Source organism: Xenopus laevis, chromosome 6S (genome assembly GCF_017654675.1).
Source record: "Xenopus laevis strain J_2021 chromosome 6S, Xenopus_laevis_v10.1, whole genome shotgun sequence".
NCBI lineage: Eukaryota > Metazoa > Chordata > Amphibia > Anura > Pipidae > Xenopus > Xenopus laevis.
In genome coordinates, this window is record NC_054382.1 from 61,892,160 (window position 1) to 61,909,524 (window position 17,365).

At 39.6% G+C, this 17,365-nt stretch overlaps 1 pseudogene; it reads left to right on the forward strand.

Annotated features, from left to right (window-relative positions):
- Window positions 1–16,837, forward strand: part of LOC108719707 — a 218,233-nt pseudogene extending 201,396 nt beyond the window's left edge.
- Window positions 16,838–17,365: the final 528 nt, after the last annotated feature.

Consider the following 17,365-nt stretch of genomic DNA (forward strand, 5'->3'; position numbering starts at 1 on the left):
GGATAGGTTGCTTAGGGGAGAGAGTGAAGATTAACTTGATTACTAACTAACTGGTACATAATTTTTAATTGATTATATTTAAAAAGTGTCTTATTTCAGCCAGACAAACATATTACATTTTAATATTTTGCAATAATCTCTGCATCCTAAAAATTATTACAGGCAAGAAACTATTTCAGCAATGTGGTCAGTTTAATGCAACAGTTTGATTCTGAGTAAAATCTCATACAATTGTTGCTATATGTATTTGGTCTTCTGACATTTTGCATTTTGAGTATGCCTTAGTGATAAGTGTTGTTTTCCATGAACTATATTGGATATTCTATACAGCTGCACAAAGTTTTTTGTTCCTCAGCAATGCCTTAATTCTAACTGACAATTGAGCCTGTTCCCTGGGCCTTATTCTAGTTTATGATTATCTAGGACAATCACAGTCTCTATAGAGTTCTGCCCTTACCCTTTAGAAAACTAACAATGGCAATCATTCTAAAAAGCTTTCATGTCAATATACTTTTACTTTACAGTGTGTATGTCATTAGCACATGTTACAAGCTCAATATACTGTATAAAAGCATGCTGAAAAAATCACATTATTTCTCTTTATACCCTGAGTAGATCTTCTTGTTCTTCCAGTAAATTGTTAATATGAAATATTACTTTGAGCATGACCTTTACTGTCCTTTAAATAGAAAATATATATTTGCTAAGCCCTACACTACTTAATAAATGTTCTATTGAGTGCATGTCAGTGCAAGACAAAATAATTTGCTTATTGCATTTGTAATACAGTTTTGTTAATTTATAAAGACAAATACTAGACAAAGTTGCCTGTTAACATCTGCATGAAATGAGGTGTATAAAATACAGTATATGGAGACCAAATGGCATAATTTATAGCTTGTTGGATGGAATCAAATGTTTAAATGATTTTGCCCTGTAACCAAAAAATAAAAAATGTTTGCTCTGTAGAAATGATGCAGTGATTGATGTTCTTTGTAATGAAAAATCTAATTGCAGCAATCATAATAGAAGTGAAATGATGAGAACAACAGTTTGACAAATATAGGTGGTTGGGTGATTGCAGTATTGTAGATGAAACTGTCAGGCCCTGCTTTGTCAGTATTCTTTTTGTTCCCAGCTGAGAAAAGTAATTGTTTTGCTGAGTATTATCATGTTCAGTAAAACTCATCTTACATCCAGTACTTCACAACCAAAGCACACAGGCTTCTTCCTTCACCGTACATCGGATCTCAGACATTTGTCTGTTTGACAGAAGCTTATGGTAATTCTACTGGTTGCCGCACTCCAGTAACCACTGGCAATGTATTCAGGTTCTGTCTGCACCTTCATAACGGTTATCAAAGCCGTGTTTTTCCCCCCAACATGAGCAAATATATGTTATTCCAGGGGACAAAAGGGATTCAGGTTGGAATAAAATGAACAAAAGAAGAACAATGAAAGACAAAACACAATTTTTAAGCAAGTTGCAGTTGAACAAAGGTGTATACAGGGGCGATCCTGGCCCCTCTGCCGCTTGAGGCAGCAGCAGTTGCTGCCACCCCGTCCCCCATGCGCTTACCTTTTTGCGCCTGAGGGGGTCCAGTGGGGTCCACGAGGGCGGCAGAGAGGGCCAGGATGCTAGCGCAGAGAGCCTAACTGCGCTCTCTGCGCCAGAAGAGCTGAATTTCCGGTTTGAAAACCGGAAATTCTACACTTAAAGTACCAGGAGCGGCATTTTTGCCGACCCCTGGTACATAGTGGGGCACTGCCGTCTGAGGCGACAGCCTCAACTCGCCTCATGGGTGGTAGACCGCTATATATATATATATATATATATATATACAATTCCAACAATTGTGATGCACTAATGCACAGGGTTCTTTGTCAATACTGGAGTATAGGGTGCTGATCTCAATGGCGGTGAGTAATTCCGCTTCTCATACTATATTCGTCCAACCAGATCGCACACCATGTATAAAATATAGCCTTTATTTAGCTTGTTAAAATGTAGCAAAAAAGTGACATTCTTAGTATCAAAAATAATAGCGTCATTTGTAGCAAGACACTTATCTTTAGGAAGTCCAATATAAACGCTCAATTTGCCCACACTCACGCGACGTTTCGGGAAGCGTCAGTTCCCTTTCTCAAGCGTATTTCTCGTGTAGCAGCGTGTAGGACTCCATTGCACAAATCGTTAGCTTCCTTGTCAGGCGGAGCTCACGTAAGCTCCGCCTGACAAGGAAGCGTGAGTGTGGGCAAATTGAGCGTTTATATTGGACTTCCTAAAGATAAGTGTCTTGCTACAAATGACGCTATTACTTTTGATACTAAGAATGTCACTTTTTTGCTACATTTTAACAAGCTAAATAAAGGCTATATTTTATACATGGTGTGATCTGGTTGGACGAATATATATATATATAGAAATCCATCAGTAGAAAGCAGCGCACACTGGAATTTTTAAAAGTTTAATTTATTTATCAAAATTTTTAAAATTTTACATGTATCGACGTTTCGGTCCTGGTCTTGGACCGTTCTCAAGATACACCATGTGTTTAAAACTGGGATTTTATACCCTCCTCTATCACCAAACAGGAAGTGAAATCACCAACACACATCACACAAGGACATAGGAAATAGCTATCACCCCACTGAGTGCTGTTCATTCGCTATTTGCAACAAAGTTGCTCATCTGGATCCTTTTTTGGCAATATATTATAAAAACATAGTTGCGCATTTGTATCGATTCATCCCTTATGATACTATAACAGCAGCCCAGTAAGGTATTATACGTCAAACCTAATGTCCCATAAAACAAAAATGCAAAACATAGCAAGATCATAATAAATGTACATAAACATAAACATCATCTCTGATTAAGGAAGCAAGTAAGGGACAACTGTTCATTAAGACCATTCGGCGCCATAGTATTAAGCTTTTTTATCCAAAAACATTCTCTCTGCAAAAGTAGTTTGGACCTGTCGCCTCCTCTCCGAAGGGGCGGTATATGGTCTATGCCAATATATTTAAACGTGGGTAAACGGTGTCCCTTATCCAAAAAATGTTTGGCCACAGGTTTAGTTGTACGATTGTCCCTAAAGGCAGTGCTTATAGCCGAGCGGTGGGCATCCATCCGGAGCCGCAAAGTAAGATCAGTCTTTCCCACATAGGAAAGACCGCACGGGCAGGTGATTAAATAAATGACATGAGTAGTAGTGCAAGTGATGTGGGATCTAATAGCAAATCGTCTCCCCGTGTGGGGGTGTGTGAAACTCTGACTAGGATACATATACCGACAAGATGTACAAGTGGGACATCTAAAACATCCCATCTTCCTGTTAGCCAGCCATCCTCTCTGTACCTGTTGATAACTCGAAATAGGATCTGTCTTAACTAAAAGGTTGTGCAAACTCACACCTCTTTTATAGGCCATCAAGGGGGGACTGTTTATCACTGATTTCAATCCATTATCCGCCTGTAAAATATTCCAATTTTTATGTACAACTTTTTTGATTCTTCCAGAAACCCCAGAAAATCGTGAGGAAAAGACGAGTCTATTAAGGGCCCGATCATTCTGTTCACCTTCCATTACCTTCCTTTTGGCCTTATAGAGGGCTTGTTTAAGCAACCTGCGTGGGTATCCCCTAACTCGAAATCTGTCCTCCATCGCTTTAAGTTGTATAGCTCTAGTGTCTTCAGAGGAGTTATTACGTAAAACCCTACAGAACTGAGAAATGGGAAGAGAAATTTTCATAGTTTCTGGATGCTGGCTTTTAAACTGTAACAAAGTATTCCGATCTGTGGCTTTTCTATACAAAGAATATTCAAATTTGTCACCATTTCGGCTTATTTCTACATCTAGAAATTGTATACGGTCAGTACTGGTCGTGGCGGTAAATTTCACAGGACCCCCCAAATTATTTAAATGGGTAACCATGGACATGAAGGATACTTCACTGCCCTTCCACACAATCAATATGTCGTCTATGTAGCGTCTAAAAATAAAAGACTAGTCCCATACTCAGGCATGATGTTATTTTGCTCAAATTGATGCATAAAAAGATTAGCATATGCAGGTGCCATGGCCGCTCCCATCGCGGTACCTGACACCTGCATATAATAGTCATGTTCAAATCTGAAATAATTCAAAGTGAGACACATATGGAGTAATTGCATGACGCATTCAATGTTAGGACCTGAATAAGGATCATATTGTGTAATTGATCGACGGACAGACTCCACCCCCAAGCCATGGGGAATGCAGGTATATAGATTAACTACATTCATACTGGCTAGTGTGATTATCTCATCTGGATTGATCCGAAAGTCGTTAATCAGGCTTAGTAAATGTGGGGTGTCCCTCAGGTAAGTAGGGGTGGCTTGAACAATAGGTTGCAATATATTATCAATAAATATTCCAACAGGATGGAGAAGGCTGTCTCTACTGGAAACGATCGGACGTCCAGGAGGTGCTAAAGGATTTTTATGCACCTTGGGCAAGGTATATAAAACAGGACACTTTGGAAAATCCATAGTTAAAAAAGATCTTAATTCGTCAGATATAAATCCATTCTCAAATGAAAATTTAATATATTGATCCACCTGTTTTTTAAATTGGTTCACAGGATCCCCCTTGAGCAACTTATAAACATGCGCATCAGAAAGTTGTCGTACAATTTCATTGTGGTAATCCACATAATTAAGTAGTACAATGCCCCCACCTTTATCAGCGGGGCGTATCACAATATTGTTATCACTGGACAGAGATTTGATCGCTGCAGTTTCTGCTTTAGTTAAATTATTCAAGGAAGCCTGTGAACCAATTATGGGTCCCACCTCATTGTCAACACTTTGCTTAAACAATTTTATAGCCTGATTAGTCACTGGCGGATTAAATAAACTCTTTAATCTCAAATTGGTAGTAGGGGCTGTGGAAGAACCATCCCTGTAAATATCTTTTAAACATAACAATCTGCAAAACTTAAAAAAGTCAATGTCCCAATCGAACTGTTTCAAGGCAGAAGTGGGAACAAAAGTCAATCCCTTCTTGAGAAGACTCATTTCACCCTCAGACAACGAATGTTGGGACAGGTTAAAGATTGGGATCTCTAAATCCTGCGATCTTTTCCCCTTTTGGCCTCTCCTCGTACGGCACTTCTTGTGATGCCCCTTCCCGTAGGTGGCCTGCCCGAATCTACCGGAGTATTGGCTAAAAAAGGGGGGTCATCGTGTATGTCCCTTACTTCCCGCGGATTAGGTTTAGAAAGTACATTACCAGTGGTTGTTTCATCGGGTTCGGAGTCGCCTGAGCTGGCATCCACAGAGTTCAAAGGACGAGTAAGTTTAACTCGTTTACGCCACCGTGGCCGCTGTGTTCCAAAAGCTCCGTCCTTCTCACCAGTAAGCCACCGGTAAACCCGGAAGCCGGTGTAATCTTCGTTCACCCGGCGAAGTTTCTCTCTTTTGAACCGTAGTAACTCCTGCTTGTACTTCTCGACCTGCATTCTGGCGCGTGTGAATGGTTCGCATGTCTCAGCAGCTTGGACCGCAACTCCGTGTTGCGTTTCAAATGCGGCAAGGGATTTCCGGCTCCTGGTTAATTCCCCTGAGACCTCCTCTATGACAAGCACCATGAGGTCTAGGGAGCAGCGATTAAGCACACCAATCCATTTCTTGCAAAATTCTGGATTAGACCTGCCAATGGTCGGAACATTGCGTATTCTAAAGCCACGGGGAATTCTCTTGGAGCGATAGTAATCTGAAAGGAATAAGCCATGAAGATCAAGGTCTATTTCTTTCTTTTTCATCCTCTCCCAATCTTGTGAAATGTCCACATCCGATAGTTTAAAAGGTAACTCAGTATGATTATGGTGCCACAAAACACGCTCCGCATCAGCTTCCGTAACATGCCAAGTTTCTGCATAGTCGCCTTGAAAATGTGTTTTGTCGATAAATTCATCCATAATTATTTAATTCAAATGTACATAACAAATTAAGGGTGCGTAGACCGAGTATAGGACTTATACCAATATCTAGAAAGCACAAAATTGGTCTCTCGCACACCTTCGAATGATGAAGTACCAGGTGCTGCTGTTGTGTTAAATATTCCAAACTACTTTTGCAGAGAGAATGTTTTTGGATAAAAAAGCTTAATACTATGGCGCCGAATGGTCTTAATGAACAGTTGTCCCTTACTTGCTTCCTTAATCAGAGATGATGTTTATGTTTATGTACATTTATTATGATCTTGCTATGTTTTGCATTTTTGTTTTATGGGACATTAGGTTTGACGTATAATACCTTACTGGGCTGCTGTTATAGTATCATAAGGGATGAATCGATACAAATGCGCAACTATGTTTTTATAATATATTGCCAAAAAAGGATCCAGATGAGCAACTTTGTTGCAAATAGCGAATGAACAGCACTCAGTGGGGTGATAGCTATTTCCTATGTCCTTGTGTGATGTGTCTTGGTGATTTCACTTCCTGTTTGGTGATAGAGGAGGGTATAAAATCCCAGTTTTAAACACATGGTGTATCTTGAGAACGGTCCAAGACCAGGACCGAAACGTCGATACATGTAAAATTTTAAAAATTTTGATAAATAAATTAAACTTTTAAAAATTCCAGTGTGCGCTGCTTTCTACTGATGGATTTCTGAATATTTGACACAGCAGCAGCACCTGGTACTTCATCATTCGAAGGTGTGCGAGAGACCAATTTTGTGCTTTCTAGATATTGGTATAAGTCCTATACTCGGTCTACGCACCCTTAATTTGTTATGTACATTTGAATTAAATAATTATGGATGAATTTATCGACAAAACACATTTTCAAGGCGACTATGCAGAAACTTGGCATGTTACGGAAGCTGATGCGGAGCGTGTTTTGTGGCACCATAATCATACTGAGTTACCTTTTAAACTATCGGATGTGGACATTTCACAAGATTGGGAGAGGATGAAAAAGAAAGAAATAGACCTTGATCTTCATGGCTTATTCCTTTCAGATTACTATCGCTCCAAGAGAATTCCCCGTGGCTTTAGAATACGCAATGTTCCGACCATTGGCAGGTCTAATCCAGAATTTTGCAAGAAATGGATTGGTGTGCTTAATCGCTGCTCCCTAGACCTCATGGTGCTTGTCATAGAGGAGGTCTCAGGGGAATTAACCAGGAGCCGGAAATCCCTTGCCGCATTTGAAACGCAACACGGAGTTGCGGTCCAAGCTGCTGAGACATGCGAACCATTCACACGCGCCAGAATGCAGGTCGAGAAGTACAAGCAGGAGTTACTACGGTTCAAAAGAGAGAAACTTCGCCGGGTGAACGAAGATTACACCGGCTTCCGGGTTTACCGGTGGCTTACTGGTGAGAAGGACGGAGCTTTTGGAACACAGCGGCCACGGTGGCGTAAACGAGTTAAACTTACTCGTCCTTTGAACTCTGTGGATGCCAGCTCAGGCGACTCCGAACCCGATGAAACAACCACTGGTAATGTACTTTCTAAACCTAATCCGCGGGAAGTAAGGGACATACACGATGACCCCCCTTTTTTAGCCAATACTCCGGTAGATTCGGGCAGGCCACCTACGGGAAGGGGCATCACAAGAAGTGCCGTACGAGGAGAGGCCAAAAGGGGAAAAGATCGCAGGATTTAGAGATCCCAATCTTTAACCTGTCCCAACATTCGTTGTCTGAGGGTGAAATGAGTCTTCTCAAGAAGGGATTGACTTTTGTTCCCACTTCTGCCTTGAAACAGTTCGATTGGGACATTGACTTTTTTAAGTTTTGCAGATTGTTATGTTTAAAAGATATTTACAGGGATGGTTCTTCCACAGCCCCTACTACCAATTTGAGATTAAAGAGTTTATTTAATCCGCCAGTGACTAATCAGGCTATAAAATTGTTTAAGCAAAGTGTTGACAATGAGGTGGGACCCATAATTGGTTCACAGGCTTCCTTGAATAATTTAACTAAAGCAGAAACTGCAGCGATCAAATCTCTGTCCAGTGATAACAATATTGTGATACGCCCCGCTGATAAAGGTGGGGGCATTGTACTACTTAATTATGTGGATTACCACAATGAAATTGTACGACAACTTTCTGATGCGCATGTTTATAAGTTGCTCAAGGGGGATCCTGTGAACCAATTTAAAAAACAGGTGGATCAATATATTAAATTTTCATTTGAGAATGGATTTATATCTGACGAATTAAGATCTTTTTTAACTATGGATTTTCCAAAGTGTCCTGTTTTATATACCTTGCCCAAGGTGCATAAAAATCCTTTAGCACCTCCTGGACGTCCGATCGTTTCCAGTAGAGACAGCCTTCTCCATCCTGTTGGAATATTTATTGATAATATATTGCAACCTATTGTTCAAGCCACCCCTACTTACCTGAGGGACACCCCACATTTACTAAGCCTGATTAACGACTTTCGGATCAATCCAGATGAGATAATCACACTAGCCAGTATGGATGTAGTTAATCTATATACCTGCATTCCCCATGGCTTGGGGGTGGAGTCTGTCCGTCGATCAATTACACAATATGATCCTTATTCAGGTCCTAACATTGAATGCGTCATGCAATTACTCCATATGTGTCTCACTTTGAATTATTTCAGATTTGAACATGACTATTATATGCAGGTGTCAGGTACCGCGATGGGAGCGGCCATGGCACCTGCATATGCTAATCTTTTTATGCATCAATTTGAGCAAAATAACATCATGCCTGAGTATGGGACTAGTCTTTTATTTTTTAGACGCTACATAGACGACATATTGATTGTGTGGAAGGGCAGTGAAGTATCCTTCATGTCCATGGTTACCCATTTAAATAATTTGGGGGGTCCTGTGAAATTTACCGCCACGACCAGTACTGACCGTATACAATTTCTAGATGTAGAAATAAGCCGAAATGGTGACAAATTTGAATATTCTTTGTATAGAAAAGCCACAGATCGGAATACTTTGTTACAGTTTAAAAGCCAGCATCCAGAAACTATGAAAATTTCTCTTCCCATTTCTCAGTTCTGTAGGGTTTTACGTAATAACTCCTCTGAAGACACTAGAGCTATACAACTTAAAGCGATGGAGGACAGATTTCGAGTTAGGGGATACCCACGCAGGTTGCTTAAACAAGCCCTCTATAAGGCCAAAAGGAAGGTAATGGAAGGTGAACAGAATGATCGGGCCCTTAATAGACTCGTCTTTTCCTCACGATTTTCTGGGGTTTCTGGAAGAATCAAAAAAGTTGTACATAAAAATTGGAATATTTTACAGGCGGATAATGGATTGAAATCAGTGATAAACAGTCCCCCCTTGATGGCCTATAAAAGAGGTGTGAGTTTGCACAACCTTTTAGTTAAGACAGATCCTATTTCGAGTTATCAACAGGTACAGAGAGGATGGCTGGCTAACAGGAAGATGGGATGTTTTAGATGTCCCACTTGTACATCTTGTCGGTATATGTATCCTAGTCAGAGTTTCACACACCCCCACACGGGGAGACGATTTGCTATTAGATCCCACATCACTTGCACTACTACTCATGTCATTTATTTAATCACCTGCCCGTGCGGTCTTTCCTATGTGGGAAAGACTGATCTTACTTTGCGGCTCCGGATGGATGCCCACCGCTCGGCTATAAGCACTGCCTTTAGGGACAATCGTACAACTAAACCTGTGGCCAAACATTTTTTGGATAAGGGACACCGTTTACCCACGTTTAAATATATTGGCATAGACCATATACCGCCCCTTCGGAGAGGAGGCGACAGGTCCAAACTACTTTTGCAGAGAGAATGTTTTTGGATAAAAAAGCTTAATACTATGGCGCCGAATGGTCTTAATGAACAGTTGTCCCTTACTTGCTTCCTTAATCAGAGATGATGTTTATGTTTATGTACATTTATTATGATCTTGCTATGTTTTGCATTTTTGTTTTATGGGACATTAGGTTTGACGTATAATACCTTACTGGGCTGCTGTTATAGTATCATAAGGGATGAATCGATACAAATGCGCAACTATGTTTTTATAATATATTGCCAAAAAAGGATCCAGATGAGCAACTTTGTTGCAAATAGCGAATGAACAGCACTCAGTGGGGTGATAGCTATTTCCTATGTCCTTGTGTGATGTGTGTTGGTGATTTCACTTCCTGTTTGGTGATAGAGGAGGGTATAAAATCCCAGTTTTAAACACATGCGGGGGAATGTAATAAAAATCGCTAACGGAAAAACTATTCGCAATGCGAAAAGTTATGCCTTTGCGCGAACAAATTTTGCTTTGTGTGAATTTAATATAGCTTTTGCGAGCCCGGAAACTGTTTAGCGACCACTTCCGACAGTGAAAGACCGTTTGCGAATTTTATAGTTTGCGCCAATGCGCAGTCAATGTAATAAAACTTCTTACTGAAAAAGTCGTTATGTTTGCTCCAAAAGATTACGACACCTTCAAGCACTTCTTATGAGTGCGCAATTAAAATTCGCAATGCGCAATTAAAATTCGCAATGCAATATCAGTTTAAGGAACAAAATTACATTGCGAGATGTGGATTTTTAGTCTTATTGGTGCGAATTGTTTTGCTCTTTGCGACTTTTATTACATTCCCCTGTAAGTGTATCTTGAGAACGGTCCAAGACCAGGACCGAAACGTCAATACATGTAAAATTTTTAAAATTTTGATAAATAAATTAAACTTTTAAAAATTCCAGTGTGCGCTGCTTTCTACTGATGGATTTCTGAATATTTGACACAGCAGCAGCACCTGGTACTTCATCATTCGAAGGTGTGCGAGAGACCAATTTTGTGCTTTCTATATATATATATATATATATATATATATATGCACAGCTATGGGACATGTTATCCAGAATGTTTGTGTTGCTGCTTGCTGAATGGCGACATGCAGACAGACAGGAACTGAGTGTGCTATGACAGGAGGCACTGTCACTGAGGTCAGACATCCCTGTGAAAAGATCTGTCTATTTTCTATATGCTAATTTTTGATGACTACCAAGCTGCTAAGCAGGTGTGTTTTGGAAAATAAACTATAATGCAATACTGAATTTAAATAAATGAGTTTCCAACTTTATTTATATACATACAGTAATTATATACATTCTTTAGCATTGTAAAGGAAAACTGCATTTATCACTCACTCCTTTCTGGAAAAAATAGAACATATGCTGTCAGCAGTCAAATATTAACGTTAGCAGATATATTTGAGAAGCCCTGTCTGATTTTTGGATTGCATATATTTTTTTCTAGAGATTTCTGTCCTTCGTGATAGCTTGTGGGCATTAAACTGACAAGCACATGCACAAAAGGAAAATCTCTGCTGGAGAACATCCCTTCATTCCTTTGCCACCCACACTGAACATTTAGAAGGATTAGATTTAGTGGGGTAGGGAAATAGTGACTGCAAGGGACAGCTGGAGCATTTGGTAATCTGTTGATTTCGTCTCTAATCCAAATGAATCAAAGTGTTGCCAGCACACCACAGAAGTATATTGTTTAGGGACATATGGCACTTTCTTCCATTAAATTTTAGGACAATAACCTTTGAACTGTATATAAATCTGTAATGTGCTGTAGTTTAACTGATTTTTTATTGGTTATAGGCAGTGCAGTCATTGTAATGGTGAACTGCAATTATCAGTTTACAGTACTAGTGTTGGAAGTGAGTAAATATAGGTTATTTCAAGGGGCCATTGCAAACATGCAAATAAAGTGGCAAAATATCATTTTTCATAATTGTTTTTAAAAGGGAATGGTAATGTTAATTAATTAATTGGTAATGTTAATTAATTTATGTTTTTATCCTCCTTCTGGTTTTACACTACCTTGGTGTTTATTATAGCTCCTTTGAGGTTATTTTAGGCTTGACTAAGCTGCCATTGATTCAGGTTTCTCCTGACAGGCGTTATATTGGTTTTTCAACTAGCAGTTAGGCAGGTTATATATAGGTTTAAAAGGTTGACTTTGATGGAGCTGTGTCTTTTTTCAACCTAACTTACTTACTATTGCTCTGCTACCTTTCATCAGTAAATGTCTTGAGTGCCTAGTCTATAACCGACTAACACTATTCCTCTCTGACAATAACTTAGGCAACAAAATTCCACTGAAACTGCCCTAACCCAGCTAACTTTAACAGCCAATGCCAAAAATACTTGACACCATCGATCATCCTCACCTTCTCCAGTCCCTCCATTAACTGGGCCTTTGCAAAACGGCCCTGTCCTGGTTCTCTTATTAATGTAGAAAAGCCTCACGGCACACAGGTCTGCATGAAAATTTCAGTGATTTATTGGTGTGGAGTGCAATGCAATGTTTCGGGGTAACCCCCTTTGTCAAGCATATGCTTGACAAAGGGGGTCATGCTTGACAAAGGGGGTTACCCCGAAACGTTGCATTGCACTCCGCACCAATAAATCACTGAAATTTTCATGCAGACCTTGTGGCCGTGTGGCTTTTCTACATTGCTATATTGGGAGGTTGCCAAGCCTCCACCCACGTGCACCAGGCAGATCTTTATTCATCGTTAAGGAGGGTGTGCGAATCCACACTACATTCGCTGGTTCTCTTATTACCTCACTAATTGTTCCTTCAGGGTCTCTTACAATGTAGTATTATCTTCTCCCCTACCTCTTTTAGGGTGCCTCAAGACTCTGGACACCTTGTTATTTTCTCTCTATACTCCCTCCCTCTGCAAACGAATTAACTTATATGGTTTCCACTACCACCTCTATGCTGACGATACTCTCCTCTCCTGATCTCAACCCAGAGCTCTTAATTTGGGTCTCTTCCTGTCTGTCTGCTATCTCCACACAATGCTACTGTACCTTAAATGAAACCTCTCTAAAATTGAAATGATTCTCTTTCCTCATAGTTAACGATTCCACTATCACACCGTCTCCCCAGCCCAGGTGCTTTGGAGTTATCCTAGATTCAGCCCTGTGCTTTACTCCTCATATCTAGGCTTGGGTGAATTTGACCCGATTTGTTTCGCAAAAATTTGCTGCTGGCAAAATGTAGCTGGTGCCCATTAAAAGCTATGGGCGTCAAAAAAAAATTTGACACGCTGCGAATTTTTTGTCTTACGAAAGTGGAGAGGGTTACAAACAACTGTTTTACTGCGGGATGCTATATATATAGTGTATATGTATATATGTACAGTGTATATATATATATATATATATATATATATATATATATATATATATTATGTCGGTACAGTGAACGCACTCCTCCCGGATATAATTCAGTCGATGGTGGTGCGTTGGTCAAAGTTTTTGAAAAAGGTCCCAGAGAGGACTGAAACGTTGGAAATGAACCTGTGAATAAAGACACATTTATTTCACTGAATATGAACGAGTGCGGGTCCATTTACTGGATTATATATATATATATATATATATATATATATATATATATATATACACACACGTGTGCAGTATGGCATTTAGTGCATAGTTTGACTAAATTCTTGTGGCTGTTCATCTGTTTATTGATATTGTTAGCTTCTAGGAGATGTTGGCTCCAGCAGGCTAGAAGCAAGAGAGAGATAAGAAACTTTTAGTCATTTTACATTGCACACCCCCGCCATTCTATAGCACTGACTCAGGCTGCAGGCAATGACAGATAGCTGGCTTGACAGTATTCACAGTTGTTCCAAACGTGCTTTAGCCGTTAACAGATGCACCTTTATGCAGAAAGCTCTATTGCTGTGAATGCTGGTAAAGGTCAGGTTTTATAGGGGGTTTTAAAATATCTCTACATGAACAAAAATTCTCTCATATTTGCTTCTAGGACTTTCTCTTCTCTGAAGCAAATGAGATCTTGGTTGTATAGTTCAGCTATTCATTGTAATGAAAACTCACCCTGGTGGTCTAGGGGATGCCCGCCGCGCCTCTGGTGGTGCGCCTGGTTCCTCTAGTGCTGGGACTCCTATGGTGCACACGGCACACTCTTTGGCAATTTACATGCCAGCGTGCTGATGTCACGGTGCTTTGGCACGAAATTCTAAATGTTTAAAGGGGCCTCCTTGCCCGTTGTAGGTTCTACTTGATAGTATCCTGGGTGTGTTTGTATCATGTTTGATTCCTGGTTTTGATCCCTCTCTGTCTGATTACTCTGAACTCTGCCAATATTGACCCTTGCCTGCCTGACTATCCTGAACTCTGCTAATCCTGACTCCTGCCTGCCTGACGATTCTACCGGTATTGACCCTTGCCTGTCTGACCTTGCTTGAACTCTGCCCGTACCGACCCGGCCTGCCTGACTACGCTATTCCAAGAACTGTGCCTTCTGTCCAAAAACCTTGACAACGACCGTGCCCCTTTACTATTTTTTTGCTTTGGGAAAATAATCTTGTTAGAGACAATTCCTGTTGACTTTTATAAAAACCCAACAGCTTTTGCTTGTTGGGTTTTTTTATACAACTTTTCACAGTGAATCCTGTTTATTCAAGGTTTGGTCTTTTAGTTTTCAGGCATGATTAGCAGTTATGCCATAAAATTAGTCTGTTTCTGATTTAGGTGGTAGAAAAAGATATATCTATGGATTGCACACTCAGACTTGTATAAAAAAATCAAAATGTACTATATCATATTATTAAAAACTTACAAACATCATAGAAAAACCATTTAGGTGATTTAGGTGGGACTGCAAAATATACAGTTCAGAGCCTTACCTAACTTGTGTGGTTGCAAAGGTGTTAATAGAATATGAATACTACTCACATGCCGCTACAATTTTATTGAAAAATATACACTGGCAACAATTTATCCCATTTTCTGCTTTGTTATGCTATACTGGGAGAGAGCTAGTCACATTTTTCCTGTAGGTTTTGGCCCCATGAAATACAGCTGTAAATCTCTTTATTTTAAACATGACATGGCTGCTGCAAGGTTACATTGCAACACCTTCGGGTGATATGTGATCCTTGGTGATGTTAAAAAACTGATGTCGAAATACCATCTCAATTTAGAAGTTGTAGTACTTACGCAACACAGTACTTGGGCTAATTTATCAACATTGGGCAAATTTGCACATGGCTCGTAATCCATGACAACCATGGCAAATCACTAATTTGTTGCTGCCCAGGTTACTGGCCAGGTGCAAATTTGCTTTGATAAATGAACTCCACTGTATGCCTTTAAACGGTGTTTAATTTTTGCAAAACTTAGAAAGGTTTTCAAGAAATTAATTCATTTAAACCTGGTACCTCTGTCAACCCATCAGAATGTGTCTGACTGTTTTGAGCAGTCAAACACGTTTCAGTATTCTGTTCCTGCCGAATCATTCATTTTGTGACTTGTACTCCTGGTTTTGACTCCCGCCTGACTTTGACTCCGATCCTTGTCTCCTGCCTTGACCCCTTGCCTGAATTTTGACTATGTCTTCTCTTATCCTGCCAGTAACTAATTTACGGACATTCAATTTTACTCACGTTCCTTGTTGGTTTCCACAGCAGAAAGCTCAGGGCCCCTAAAGGGCATCGGTGAACACCGGAACCCACAGGGATTCCCTGTGCATCTGAGTGTACCCATCATCGTTTAGGTTCCTGATAACGAGAATATTACAGTCATAGTTTGGAAAATAACATGTTACATTGAAAAGGCTCATATTATTGAAAAATAACCATTATTAACCCATGGAAAAATGTTTATTTTGTAGCTTATATTTTGAAAATTATATTTTCAAGCTCATGCTCAGTAGGTTATGTCTTAGACTCTCTAAAGTGAAAACTGAGAAATGTATCAAATGATAATGCCCCCCCCCCCCAGCCCAGGGTGCCGTGCCGGGGAGAGGGAATCTGTGGAAAAAAAGTTTCTTTGCTATACCTAAGAAACCAGCTTGAATGAAAACAAGTAGGTCCAGACTAGGAACCAAAAGTCCCTGGCATTTCAGATACCCAAAGGCCCAATCAGCCTCTTACAGGACCAATAAATAGTGACTGTATATGAATCTTACTGCAGTCAGAATATATTTGTATTTGCTGTCATAGCTATTCTGGGAGCTATGGTTAAATGATTGAAATGAATGATGATTACTGTCTTGCCATATTTGTAAACCTCTATTAAAGCTAGAGGGTGCTTTGACTGAAAAATGTTGCTAACCAGTGGTAAAAAAAGTGGGGAATATTACACTAATTCACTTTAAAATTTACATTTAAGAAATTATAAACAACATCATACAAGTTTATGGTGTACTGTTTGTATATAATGAGCTTTGTAAAGGTGCCTAAAGCAAGTCTTTCTGGCTAGATTAGTATAATTGCAGTTGGGGCACGTAAATAAAAAAGTGGATAGTGACTGCACCGTTTTTCCACTCTTTTATATTGGCCAGTAAAAGTTACAAACATGATATCACTGTGTAGATTTTCCTTTGAACTATCACCATTTACTGTATTTTTCTTATATGAAGCTTAATAACGATCTTTCCCCCCCCCTAAAAAAAGATATATTGGTTTTTAGATCAACTCATATTGAACACTTTTAAAACTGTCTAAAGAAATATTGCAGCTAGTATTAATATTGTACTTTTTCCAGGAACCATTATTATGTCAGAAGATTTGTGAGATGCTCTAGATAACATGTACGATGCCAGAATCCCAAAACTCTGGTATAAGATTTCCTGGGCATCCGCCACCTTGGGTTTTGGTTTACTGAGCTCTTAAACAGGAATCAGCAGTTTCAAAGTTGGCTGTTTGATGGCCGACCTAACTAGTTCTGGATGACAGGATTCTTTAATCCACAAGTAAGACTGTTTCTAATTTCTAACGGCATGTTAAAAGCTGCACAACCTGTGCCTTAAGAAGGTCAAATTTTTTCATACCAAAAATTATGTAAATACTGTACCATGTCAATAAGAAGTGACTTTACACAAGCAAGCATGATTGGACTATAATTATTTAAACTAATTGTCAGATCAAAATTATATATTGCATTTTGAGTCTTATAAGCAAGTTACTTAGAGATTCATTAGGCAATGTCAGGTGGAATGGATGTTTTCTCCTCTAGCAGAGAAGAAAATGCAGTGTAATATTTTCATTAGCTGTAGGCCTAGCCTTAGGCTTGTTAGCCAAGAGCTTTTTACCTATGCTGTCCATATCACATTCATGAGATGAATTTATGTTTTTAACTATTCTCAATAAATGAAGATTTAATTACTCCAGCCATTGTGTGCTTCTTACAATTGCTGTGTTTGTAGCAAGTTTGTCTAGTTCCTGGTATGTGATTACGTGACAGCACAGGTGTATGCTGGACCCGTGGAGCAGGTGCGGGTGAGTGCTCACAGTTGAAGTGTTTCTACATTCTGTCCATTCCCATGCCTGTAACAAAT